Below are 13,329 nucleotides of genomic sequence, written 5' to 3'. Positions count from 1 at the left end.
AAGAAGAGAGAGAAAGAGATAGAGATGAGAAGAGAGGAGAGAGAAAGAAAAGTGAGAAAGAGAGAAGGAGAGAAAGACATAGAGATGAGAAGAGAGAGAGAAAGAAAGGAGGAGGAAGAAAGAGATAGAGATGAGAAGAGAAGAGAAAGAGATGATATGATAAGAGAGGAGAGAGAAAGAAGAGAGAGAAAGAGAGTAGAAGAGAGAAAGAGAGGAGGAGAGAGAAAGTTACCTGCCTAAAGGGTACCGATCATTTTCTTCTCTCTCCTCTGTCCCTCTCCAAGACGTACTCACAAACTCAAGCAAGGAATCAAAATTTTATTGATTTGTCAAAGAATGAACCAAAGGCCTTTACAATTTAGCTTTGTATGTTTATATAGAGTTGGGCTAAAACATGGGTGTACGCAAAAAAACTAGCTAAAATTGAAGATAATTATAATTTAATTGAATTTAAAGAAATTCTAAAAATGGGTGTAAAAGGACTGTTTTGCCCCTGCCTAACAATGTGTAGAATTCCATAACAGTCCCTGTTGCTGCTCGAGAACTTGTGTGATCTTCCGTGGCTGACCCGAGGTCGTTCTGATGCCCGTTTGATCGAAAGATTATTGTTTTCTTATAAGGCTCGGCATGACGATCATTTTGATACCAACTTCGAGCTATGAATCATGTTTTTGAGGCATGATCGTGAGACTTGAATCTTGGATGAATCTTGAAAAATTCGGATTGATTATGTACTCGTTCCTTGATGTTTCTTCATGATTTCTTCATTGAATCACACTGAGCATGTTGTCATGATCATGTTGCAATGAACGTAGCTTGATTTTGTGTCCGGATGAAGATTTTGTCGTCTTGAGTTTTTGGCGAGTCTTTTGAAGTTTGGTGGATGAAATTTATAGCAGTTTTGACGCCTTCGTGTGTGAAATCCAACCGTTCATCATATGCGAGGTTCGGACCAGAGATAGCCTCGGACCTCACACACATAATGCAATTGGTTTCGTGCCGATCGGCTACCGGCTACGCGAGCATCGTAATCTAGCTGCTAGAACGAGGCATGCTGTTGCTGAATTTTCTGCAATTCCTTTCACGGATCAGCGATTTTAATTTAGTTTTTCTCTCTACTTGGGCGTCATTCGGGACGTACCATATATCGAATTGTTCATGTTGATGAGACGAACATGCTCACCAAATTTAAGAGCTATCCAACTTGGATGAGTGAGATATAGGCCTTGAAAGTGACTTCCCGTGACTGTAAAAACAACCACCTCTAATGGTATTTTGTTGCAGTGAGGCCACACCGAAATAGTGTGCGGCTTACCCCATTTTAGTCTTTTACCCATAACTTTGTCTTGGAGTGCCCGATTAAGCCGAAACTTAACACATAGGGGTTTTTGACCGTGTCGGATTTAATGGCAGTGGTCCCAAAGATTTTTGATGCACCAAAATTATAACTCTAGTTACGGGGTCCATTTCAAGGTGTTAGAGATCGATTTTGCTGAAATTATTTCTTTGTGTTCACTGCCTTAGACATGTCTGATTATGATGAAACTCGGCAAGTGGTCCTTTGAAGCGCTGATGAAGATCTTGACCAGTTCTGGGGCCATTATGAGATTGTCGAGATTTCCATTGTTTTGTAGGCTTTATTGACTTATTTCCTACCAGGGACCAAGGTGCTGAAAAATACGTTCAAACAGCTTGCTCTGCCAAGTATTATGCTTCAAGAGAAGGAAGAAGAACAGTCATTTGAAAAATTTCCTTTGACTTTTACTTTTTTTCTTCCTAACCATAAGACCTTGTGAACGCCGAGGAGATGCATATAATGGTGTGACTAAGCTGCTCAGATGTAGGGATGCATTGTTCGCCAGTCCATCTGTGGAGACTTTAGGGGGAGAAGAGACTTTTTTGAGCGATCTTATCGAAATCCTCACCCTTGTGCAGACTGTTTGTGATTCTGAATCTGAGGATTTTTTACGGACCTCGTCAGTTAGAATCAGGCCCATATGGCAATTGAGTGCCATGTAGAAGGGCATAGTTCCCATTTGGTTTGGGTTCATTAGTTTGCTTTGGTAGGAGCTGTTTGCTGCTACACCAAGTTTGATTTTGACGTTTAGAGTACCACTTTGGGTCTCATCTACCGGGTCCAGTCGGGGGCATTTTTGTTAGCCGGTCCCGAAGGTTTGGGCCTGTTAGCTAGGCAAGCTGAAGTCTCTGGCAGGTTCTCCCCTCGCTTTGTCAGTTTCATGCCTTTGGAGTATTTGTTTCTAGAGTGACCTCGTGGGAATAATGGTCTTCCTCATGAGACTTGTCTTGTCGTCTTGGTGAGTCTTCTGTCTTTCGAGTCCTTTTTGCAACTAAACTTAGGCTGTCGGAATATTTTCATTAAAGCTCATATTTTTGAAGTCTCGATATTATGATGTCTGGGATTTTTCTTGTTTTGAGTGAGGGCTGAAGCTGCCTATTGAGACGAGTGCTACATCAACCTGTTTATTAGTCCAAGCGTCATTTGCAGATTTTTATTTGAACTTGGGAAGCAGCACCTTGGAGATGGTTTTCATCAACTTTTTTTTATTTTGGGGGCACTTTTACCTATAACCTTTCGATTTTTCACGGTGTTTTTATTTACGGAACTCTTTTACTCATGATGTTCCCTTGTTTAGGAATACACCATGCCCGTTATTTTTTTCATTTTTTTTTTGTGAAGGCGTGTTTAAGGTCATGGCTTAGGGACCTATGCAAAACAGTTTAACGTCATGCGACCTGGACGCGCACTATGGTTTAAGGTCATACAGCTAGGATCGTGCAGTTTAAGGTCGTGCAGCTAGACCTCCGCTATAGTTTAAAGTCATTTAGTTCAGACCATGGCTGCGTAGTTTAGGGTCATGCAACTAAGGCCATAATGGAGATGGAGAGCAGTCTATGGAGGCCCTGGAGTGAGTATGGTTGTGGTTTGACTCACTTGGGGAAATGGCATGAGGCTACCTATAATGTATGGAGTGTGAGTGGATGATGGTGACCCACTAACTTGCAACGCGTTTGGATGGTGGGATGGTTTGCCGTTTTGTGAGGCGGGTGAGACTCACTAGGGAATGAGGTGTGGTGACGAAGTGAATAAACTCACTGGGGAGGTAATGAAGGTGGTGCACACACACTAATAAGTAGGTTAGGGAAGGTGTGCGTGAAAGTGCACATAAAAGTGCGTATGCTTATGTGGGGGCGAGTTTATGGTCATGCCTCCTGGACCTTTGCAAGCAGTTTATCGTCATTCGGTCTGGACACGCACTATGGTTTAAGGTCATAGAGATTGACTGTGGTTATGCAGTTTAAATTCATACAACTAGGACCGTGCAGTAGAAGGTCGTGCAATTAGACCTCCGCTACAGTTTATGGTCATATACTTTGGACCATGGCTGTGCAGTTTAAGGTCATGGAAATAGACCATTACTAGAGTTAAGGTCATATAATACCATGGTGCTGAGCCTTTTAACGTCATGCGGCTAAGACGTATACTATAGTTTAAGGTCATACAGCTGAACCGTGGTCATGCAACTAAGACTGTGCAGTTTAAGGTCGTGCAACTAGACCATCGCTACAGTTTAAGGTCATATAGTTTGGACCATGGCTATGTAGTTTAAGGTCGTGCAACTAGACCATCGCTACAGTTTAAGGTCATATAGTTTGGACCATCAAGTTTAAGGTTGTGCAACTTGACTATCGTGTGGGTTGCCATGTAGGTAGAGCTCTATGGGGAATATGTCTGTGGATGGCAATCCGACTCTCTGGGGATAAAATGGTTAACACCATACACAAGCAGGGGGCTTAGGTGGAAATAGTGACCTGATGAAGGATAGCCAACAGAGGCGGTCTTCATTAGGGCTTAGGAGGGGCAAGCTTACTCCTTATGGTTAAGATAACTTAGTGTGAAACAGATCCACCTGGAATTGAAGAGGTAAGAATGACCTTAACTCCAATGGGGATAATAGGCTGCAGTATGTGTGTGACTCCTATGGGGATTAGGGATAGCTCCTGACTCCATTAGGGATGATGTGTCACAGCTTATGTGCAACAGACTGGGTGCAACATCACTGGGGATGACAGGTCACGTATTGGGTGCAACGTCGCTAAAGATAAGTGGTAGGACGCACAAGAGTTCAACCTGGGCTAGGTAACAATAGGAATCTTGAAATACGACCGGTGCCAAATGTCGCATTAGTGGTTTCTGGCGAGTGTTCAACTGGCACTGAGTTCTCAAAAACACAATCGATGCTGGGTTGTTAAAGACTAAGATGACGCTGTGAATAGCCTGTGATATCGTTTAAGACAACTGACGCTAAGTTAACCAGCGCTGGGGTCATTTGGAAACACACTCGGCGCTAAGTTAATTAGTGCTAGGGCTGTTTTGAAAATGCACCCGGAGCTAAGTCAACCGGCCCTAGGGTTGTTTGGAAGATACTCGGTGCTAAGTCAACCGATGTTAGGGTTGTTTTGAAAAAGCACTCGGCGTTAAGTTAATCGACGCTTTGGCTCTAAGTCAACCGATGCTAGGGATGTTTGGAAGGTACCCGACGCTAAGTCAACCGACGCTAGGGTTGGGTTGATGAGAGTTACCTCGGGCCTCGAGCCAAAGCTCGACTCGACTCATCGTCGCTTGGCTTCCCTTGGACGTGACTGGAATTCCCAATTTGTGAGGGCCATTCAAGAGTAGTGCAGGCTATATAAAGGGGGTAAAATCTCGTTTTCCCTTATTTTTCACCAGGGGTGAAAAAAATTAAGCACAAGTTTTCTTTAACCGTGAGGAGAGAGTGTTTGGTTGAAGTTTCGACGAGCAGCGGGATTTCATCAAAAGTTCTGCAGGGAAGGTTTTCGGCCAACAGTGGGATTCCAGGCGGTTTTTTTGCAAGGAAGGTTCTTGGCGAAGTTTTTGCTAAGAATTTGGTGAAGTTGTGGGGAGAGCTTTTTAACATAGGGGATTTTTCGGTGAGGGGAAGAGGTTCCAACTGCTATGGTTTTTGGTAGAAAAGGCAGGAAGTGAAACTGTGATCATTTTCACGTGTTTTGGAGAGTTTTTAAGAAATTTCCCGGGGATTGTCACCACTTTTCGACACTATTAGTGGTGTTGCAGAGGTTTTCGTGAACTTAAAGAAGTTTTTAGAAATTGTCCAGGCCAAAAACATAGGCAGGAAAGTTTTTCAGTAGGTTTTCCGGTTCTGTAGCAGAAGTTCCGAAGCGAGACGAACAGTTAGGGGAGGTGGACCATCGTGGAAGTTGTACGGATGGAGGAGGTGAACAGTCGTAGGGGAGGCATACGGGACGTGGTGACGGTTGTTAGTTGCTTATGTGTGAGATAGTGCCGAAGGACGTGGAGACGGTTGTAAGTCGGCGCAGCTAAGTTCGAGGTGTCACGACTGAGATTCGTGGTACGTGCGAAAGATTCGATCACATTCGGTGCTGGCCTTGGACAAGCTCAACCGACGATGGGTATTGGCAATCTCAACTGGCGCTAGGTATTGACAATCTCAACCGATGCTGAGTGTTGAAAGACTCAACCGGTGCCAGTCGTCTGGCACGCAACCAGCGCTGGGTGTTGACAATTCAACCGACGCTAATCGTCTGGCATGCAACCGGTGCTGGTCGTCTGGCACACAACTGGTGCTAGGTGTTGGCATCTCAACCGGTGCTAAGTGTTGTCAAACTCAGCCGACGCTGGTCCAGTGTCTTAGCAACATTTTGGGAGTAAACCACTAAGTCCTTTATAATGGCTGGTTCTTCTTACCAAATTCCCAATGTGAAGAGGATTCCAAGAGAGGGAGAAATCGGCATCTGAGATTTTACAGGCGAAGTTTTATTAAGGGGTGAGCCCATTTGGCTGACCTAGCTAGTGTGCAAGCCAGAGTGGCCCCTTAGTGTCACTGTCATTACTTACTGTTTGTTTCAAAGTGCACGAGGGTAATGATGGCAATGTCAGTACTGGAGAAGGGATGACACTTCTTCATTGTATGCATTGGAACATAGCTTTCGGGGAGAATTTGCCTACCTTAGGGAAGCGGATGGTACCGATAAAGGGATTACTAAGGTGGTAAGGAAAGGCCTCCGGATTCAAGGGGAGCATCAATACCTGAAGGGATACACGTCCTGGACTGCCAAGGTATTGCCGTCATACAAAAGTACTCTTGAACGTGCTTCGCTATTGGCAGCGGTCTAGTGTTCGGGCAATTACTATGACTGTTGCTCTAATGCAGTAAAGGTGTTACTGGAGACATGGAGCCATGTCAGCAATACTTGGCTTCTTAGTCATGGCTAAGCGGGGATTTCTTTGCTAGATCTTCATTTCATTGGAGGCCTCTCGATGATTGGCATTATGTATGATGCGTTTGTGCCCCCAAACTCATTCATCTTTGGTGGTGTTAACTTGAGCGATGAAGAGCCACTTGCCAGCCCTCAAAAGATCTTTGAGGCCTACCAGTCGATTGTCGATCGATCTAACAATGGCAGGGTCACCTTTATAGAATGAGTGAACTTATTTTGTGGGGATTATCCCTAGGGTGGTCAGGATCCTCTGAAGGGGAAAGGGAAGGCTGTCGCAAAGGATATGCTTCCCATATATCAACTTGATACTGACGATGCCCGTGTCTTCTTGGCTGCATACTTGGCCTTGTTCTTGTGCAAATTCGTGCTTCCTGGCTGGGGGGATGACATTCGTCCAGGCGTACTGTATGTGGCCTGTGACATGGCCCGAGGGCGTGAGTAAGCTCTTGCTCAGTCGGTCTTGTGCAACATATACCATGGCTTAGTGGCCATCTCCCGTGGAAGGGCCTACAGGGGAAAAGAGGGAGGAAGTCATATTCTTGGGGGAGAGGCTTTTCCTGGAGATTTCAAGACTCCATTCCCTATGCATTACGTGTACGGGTGGCTAGGGGCTTATTTCCCCGATACCTATATCAAGCATCAGTGCTCGGGAGATAAGCTGTGTCCCTTCTTGATGAGGATTGCCAACAGAGGGCCATCTTCCATACCCTAGGGGAGGCTGGGGTCTTTGGGAATGTTTCTCTGAACATGAGGTGGGTCCCTTTTCTGATCGAGAGCTTCACCGATTGTGCTTTTATTAATGAGTTGGTGAAGGAGCTAAAGGATGCTCCAACAATTATTAAGGAACTCATGTTCATCCTGAGCATTAGAGGGGAAGTCTTACCCTATCAGACTCTGCACAATGCCAGATTAGAGGGGTATTTCCCTCACTGCTTCACCCTTCAGCACGGGCTCTATCAAGGCTGCCCCTTCTCAGTATTCTTCGAAAAGCGCCAGAGTAAGGTGATCAAGGGGAAGACGGAAGATTTGTCAGTGCTGGCTGTCAAAGCATATACAGACCGCTTGGTTCATGAGTTTAGAGATGACAGAAACCAGCAAAATGTCATACCTCACTTCAGCATAAGGGTTCGGACGACGAAGGCTCATGTGAATTGGCGGAGAATCACCAGTAAGGGATATTGGGATCAAGATCACCCCTAGAAAGGGGTGAACAGTAATTGACGGCAGGATACCAGGCAAAGGAGACTGGTAGATGCTCTAGCTCTTGATGCGGTGTTTGTTTTGGATTATCCCTCCAACTGGCGGGCTTTAGAGCTTCCACATGAAATAGTAGCTGATGAGGCCTCGCCAGAATTCCTTGCAATGAAGATGAAGAATGGGAGTGTTTTCCACAATCTCATTTCCATATTCGAATGGGATGAGGAGCGACGCGTTCCTGGTTATGAGAAGCGTCCCCCACAGGATTTGAATGCCCTCATTAGGAGTCGTCCCCACAGTAAATTAGCTGGAGGGTCTTCTCAAGAAGGTGGATCTGAAGCGGCAGCTCCTACTTCAGGAAGGGGAAAGAAAAGAAAGCGCTCGATTGCTGCCAATACTCATGCCACATCATCAATTAGTTGGCGTATTCGGAGGTGCAATAATGCCAAGCTTCTTATGGCGTCAAAATCAGAAGGTTGCTCTTCCTCTTCTGATCTTTCTAAAACTACTTCGGTATCACCTTCAGCACTCGCTGGACCACCTTCTGCTTCTCCTGAATTGTTTTCTTTTTCTTCAGAAACCGAGGCAGATGATTCTGGCCATTCTGAGCCTATTTTCATTGCTTCTTGACTCTGGATCTTAGGAAGGCACCTTTAGGTCTCGGGATAGTTCTGGAGTCAGAGGCGGCTCGGATGGAGACTGATGAGAATGAAGGCACTGTAACCACTGCTCTAGATAGGGGCTCTGATGTTGATTTGGCCTCCATGCCTTAGGAGCTTGGTGGCCCGACAGAGGCAAGGGCTATAACTCAAGAAGAAGAGTTTTAGGTTGGTGACGTGTCTGAGCACCAAGAGGTTGCTGGCCCCGTGGACATAGGTCGTGAAGATGAGGGAATTGAACTCTCGTTTACGAGGTTCTAGCTGCTAAAGGTAGAAGCCAAATGGAAGAAACCGTGGCTAGAGATGAATTGGCTAGCAAAGACTAAAGAGAAGAGGTAGTTCCTAAACCTGATAATGCTGAGGCGACGGTTCAGGTGAATGAAGAAGAAGTAGAGGTCCCCATAAGAGAAGGTCAAGCCAGCGAGACTGGTATTATGGCGATTATTTCAACAAGCTCGGTCCTTGAGGTCGAGGTTTCTTCAACAATCACGGTCTCAGCAGCACCATCTAGGCTTGTTTTTAGTGGTGTTTCTCGCATGATTGCAGGCATGCTTAGAGCAAGCCTTAGGGGCTTGAGGGGGCTGCCCCTTGACGAGCTAGGAGAAGCCTTGGTAAAACTGAGGGATTTCACCACTACTACTAAACGAGTTTGAGAGCTGGCGGTTGGGAGCGCTTCATCATGAAGAAGAAACTGGCAAGTTAGCCTCTTTGAAAGAGTCGAACTTGCGTCGTCGTGAGAAAATAGATGCCTGCATCGAGAAGAAGGCCATGATAACTGGCCGTTAGTGGGACCTCAAGAGGGAGGCGCAAGGAAGCTTCAAGAGCATGATTGAAATTTTAGAGGGGATGTGAATACTGAATCAGGAATTCAAGGGCCCCGAAACAGAGATGGTTCTGAGGAAGGCCATGAGGGCCTCATTGGTCGAAGATTTTCTGAACTCAATGGCACAATCGAGTCAGAAACTGTGGCGATGACAGGGGAGACTCAAACGGTGCCAGAACTGAAGGAGCATACTCAAATGGTGGCAAAACTGAAGGAGCGTATTCAGGGCACCGAGACCTCTGTTGCAATGTGCAGCGCAGAGATCAACAAGATGATTGATTGTTTCTGAACATGTCATTTCCTCTTACCAGTACTTTGTAAAAATTTTAACTTGATGAATAAAGTGCTTCTCTCTTTTGAATTTATTGCATGATTTCATTCTCTTGTTACTTTTATTGCACCTCATGTGATTTCTTGTTTGAATGCCTCTCGACACCTTCATTGTCTCAAGAGGCTCACACCCTAGGCCTTGTCTAGCCCCATGATGGGCTGCTGCAGCTTGGATAGTTTCAAAATGGGGAGTTGTTGCTTTTTCTCCTTTTAATGTCTGATTTGCCAAGGGCTCATTGTTCATTTTCCTCATGATTTAGTGAGCCTGGGCACTATAGATAGTCCAGTCAGGAGGGGCCTTGGCCTCCATTAGTTTTGTGTTTACCTCAAGCTCATCATAGCTTTTAGTCTTCGGCACAAACTCTTTGAGATGCTTTGAAGCGATACGTATGACCTCCAATTGACTCTGGAGACTACGGACTTCGTTTCTTAAGTTTGCTAGGGGATCCTGCCCTTGAGGGAAGAAAGTTACTCTTTATTGAACTTCTCTCCTGAGAGGTCGGGGAGAAGTAAGACTTTTAACTGGTTGTCGGTCTAAGGAGTATCCTCTATACTTATAGCAACCAGATTTTGAAAAATATTTCACGGCAATTGCCATGCCGCTTCAGCTCTCAAGAGCGCAATGGGGATATGCAAAACTTTCTATTGGTCTGACGTATAGGTGATCTTTGGAGCCAGGAATTCTATCCCTATGGATTGCTCGATCTCAAGAATAACCTCTAGTTCATCTTTCGGCCAAGGTGGCTCAGAACTAAGGGAAGATGGCGACGACTCCTTTTCGGGCGAAGAAGGAGTATCTTGAGGGTTGATGATTGGGATGTTAGAATGCAGAGTATGTTAGAATGCAGAGTAGTTAGGGGTAAAATTCTACCCTGCCTTTCTTCCTCTTTGAACTTGCTCAAAAGCGTCCTCCCAACATCCTCAATATCTTCATGAGACAACGGCATAGTCTTGCTTGTAGACTTGTGACCTTCATCATTCGTCTTCTGAGGCGAGGCCAAATCTGTGAAGTAATATTTAACATAGCATAGTGAGTTTCGGCCACAGGGAACTGTCTCTTATCAGTGTAGACCATATGCTGACTCCCATCTTGACTATATTTGAAGCACTGATGCAATGTTGGTGGAACCACCCCTGGTCATGGAGCAACGACCGACTGAGGAGAATATTGTAAGAAGTGTCCATTTCGATTACATGAAATTGGGCGTAGTCGTTCAGCTCACCGATCTTAAAGCAAACGCGTACTGTGTCGGCTGGCTTCTCTCCTGACTGGTTGAACCCTTGAACTGTGATGTCGGAGGGGTCAGATCTTCAGATCCCAACCCTAATAGAGTAAGGATCCTCTTTGGAATAAGGTTGACTGCCGATCCTCCATCTAACATAATTCGGTTGATGGACATGCATGTAATTCGTCAGTAACAAAGAGAGGGCGATTATGGAATTTTTCCCCTAGTTGCTGATCGTCCTCTGAAAAGGTGATTGGCATACATCCTTGTAGAATTGCCGGGTCTACCTCAATGGGTTCTACTTCGGTTTCGTACACTTCTGGGTTAGAGAGAGCTAGAACCAAAGCCATCCGGTAATCCTTCGAGAGCCTGAGGGCATCGTAAGCACTGAGAAGGGCTGAAAGCTTTCGTAGATGCCCTATCACATCATATTTCATCTTTTCTTGATCAAGGCCTTGTGCTCCTGGTCTTGCCACCGATTTGGGTGGTATATTGGGTTGAGGAGCAAGTTTAGGTAGAAAAGATTTATTCTGGCTTGTTGGCTGACTTGATTGCACAACGGCCATGGTTTGAGTGATGGAAGTTTAAGGTTTTGGAAGAGACTGGGTGCATGGTATAAAAGAGGTCTCAGGAAATTGAAGAATAGGTTACTCCTTGAAGTATTAGGATTAGGAAGGAGCCCAGGGAGCCGTAAGATAGGCAGAGTAGTCTTTGGATTAGGGGCAGTGGTGGACTAGAGAACTTTAAGGTGCCCAACTTCTGCAGTAGAGGCTGTAGCGTCTTCCTTGATCTGAGATTTATTTGCCTCGTGGTGGGTATTGCTCCTGAAATTTGCACCATGTGGCAAGCTTCCTGAAATAGGAGCTTTGCCCATTTGATTCTCTCAATCTTTGCTCACAGTCAGGCTCAGGTGGCCATCGGGGTTTCTTTGGCTTTGACTTCTTGTACTTCTTTGAAGAAGGTGGCTCTGCCTTGGCTTTAGCCTTCAGGGCATCAGAAACCGTTATGAATCTTGCTGCCTGTGCGAGGCTCTTTCTCAATTGTTTCCGCTACGTCCTACTTATATTGGATCCAGTGAGTTCTCGGTCTAGGGAGAATGAGAAGAAAGAGAAGAAGGAGGAGAAGGGTTAGAAGGTGGGGGACTTTTAAGGTCCTTCCCCTCATTAGATTGATCTGGGCATCTTTTACGTCATCACCAGGCATGGATGGGTGCAGGGGTCGTTTAGGTCTATCCCTTGCTTAGACTGTTGGGGAGTGCTTTTAACTTCGTCACCCTCATTGGACGTATGTTGAGTGAGAGAAGGCACGGGGATGTCTTTTTGACAAGATGAAGAAGGAAGAAGGGTCGTGCTAGGGATGAAGTCGAATAAATTTGGTAGTGGAAGAAGGGGCTTGAGAAATTCCTGCTCGATTGTGGGTTGAGCGGTCTTGTTTCTTCGACAAGTAGCTCTTGGTGCCCATCTTTTTCTGGTTTTCTGAGGGGATGTTTGATTCATCTCATTGGGCTGGCGAACAACCCTAGCTTGGCGAACTCCTTCTCACTTTAAGGACTTGAGTCTGCTTCGGCCATGGTAGACTATCCATGGCTGAGGAATCGAGGGAATCGAGGGAAGACCCATGATGTTTTTGAGATCGCTCTCTGGGAACTCTGTTTGAAGACGGGGGCAGGTGTTACCAACCGGTGAGAGAGGAATTTAAAGGTGGGTTCGGGACTTACTCGGGTTGACTCACGTGGGCGCCCTCTTAGATCACGAAAAAAGTGCCCCAATAATAATACTGATTCGGAATCACCTCCCTTGGCTTGTATTCTTCTCATTTTTTGCTTTTCTACATTCACACACATATATGGCAAAGGTTATAAAACAGGTAGGTCAGACCTCACCCGTTTCCTCTTTGATGAACGTACACAAGCATGTGCATTTAAAAAGAAGAAGAGAACAAAGATGGGGGAGAGAAGAATTTGATTAAGCCAGAGGATCAGAGCGGTGACTAGGCTGATGGATAATTGGCCTGATGTGATAGTAAAATGAGCTCGGTAATTAAGATCGGCTCACAGGATTACTACTAGACGTCGTTACGAACACTGACTATCTAGGTATGATGGTCAGTCAAGCGTGGCTATAACGCGGGCCAAGTAACCCTGACACAACAATATTACGGCTAGACGACAGGACTACCAGAGAAGAAGAGAGAGAAGACCAATCAACGCTAGGCTTGACCGACTGACAAACAGAAGGAGAGAAGAGAGAAAACCAACTGATGCTAGGTTTCTCGACTGACAAAGGAAGGAGAAAACCAATCGTCGTTGGGCCTCACCGTTTGCATTAGAAGAGGATTGATGGAGATAGAGATGAGAAGAAGAGAGAGAAAGAGATAGAGATGAGAAGGAGATAGAGATGAGAAGAGAGGAGAGAATAAGAGAGAAGGAGAGAGAAAGAGAGAAGGAGATAGAGATGAGAAGAGAGGAGAGGAGAGAGAAAGAGAGGAGGAGAGAGAAAGAGATAGAGATGAGAAGAGGAGAGAGATAAAGATCAAAAGAGAAGAGAGAAAGAAGATAGAGAAAGAGAGAAGGAGAGAGAAAGATATAGATATGAGAAGAGAGAGAAAGAGAGGGGGAGAGAGATGAGAAGAAGAAAGAGAAAGAGATAAAGATGAGAAGAGAGGAGAGAGAAAGGAGAGAGAGAAAGAAGAGTAGAAGAGAGAGAAAGTTACCTGCTCAAATCTTCTCTCTCCTCTCTCCATCTCCAAGACGTACTCACAAAATCAAGCAAGGAATCTAAAGTTTATTGAATTA

The sequence above is a fragment of the Amborella trichopoda genome, chromosome 4, assembly GCF_054954075.1.
Source record: "Amborella trichopoda isolate Santa Cruz 75 chromosome 4, AtrichopodaSantaCruz75HAP2 v2.0, whole genome shotgun sequence".
Lineage (NCBI taxonomy): Eukaryota > Viridiplantae > Streptophyta > Magnoliopsida > Amborellales > Amborellaceae > Amborella > Amborella trichopoda.
The sequence above is the reverse complement of the archived record's forward strand: the minus strand, read 5'-3'. Positions refer to the sequence as shown.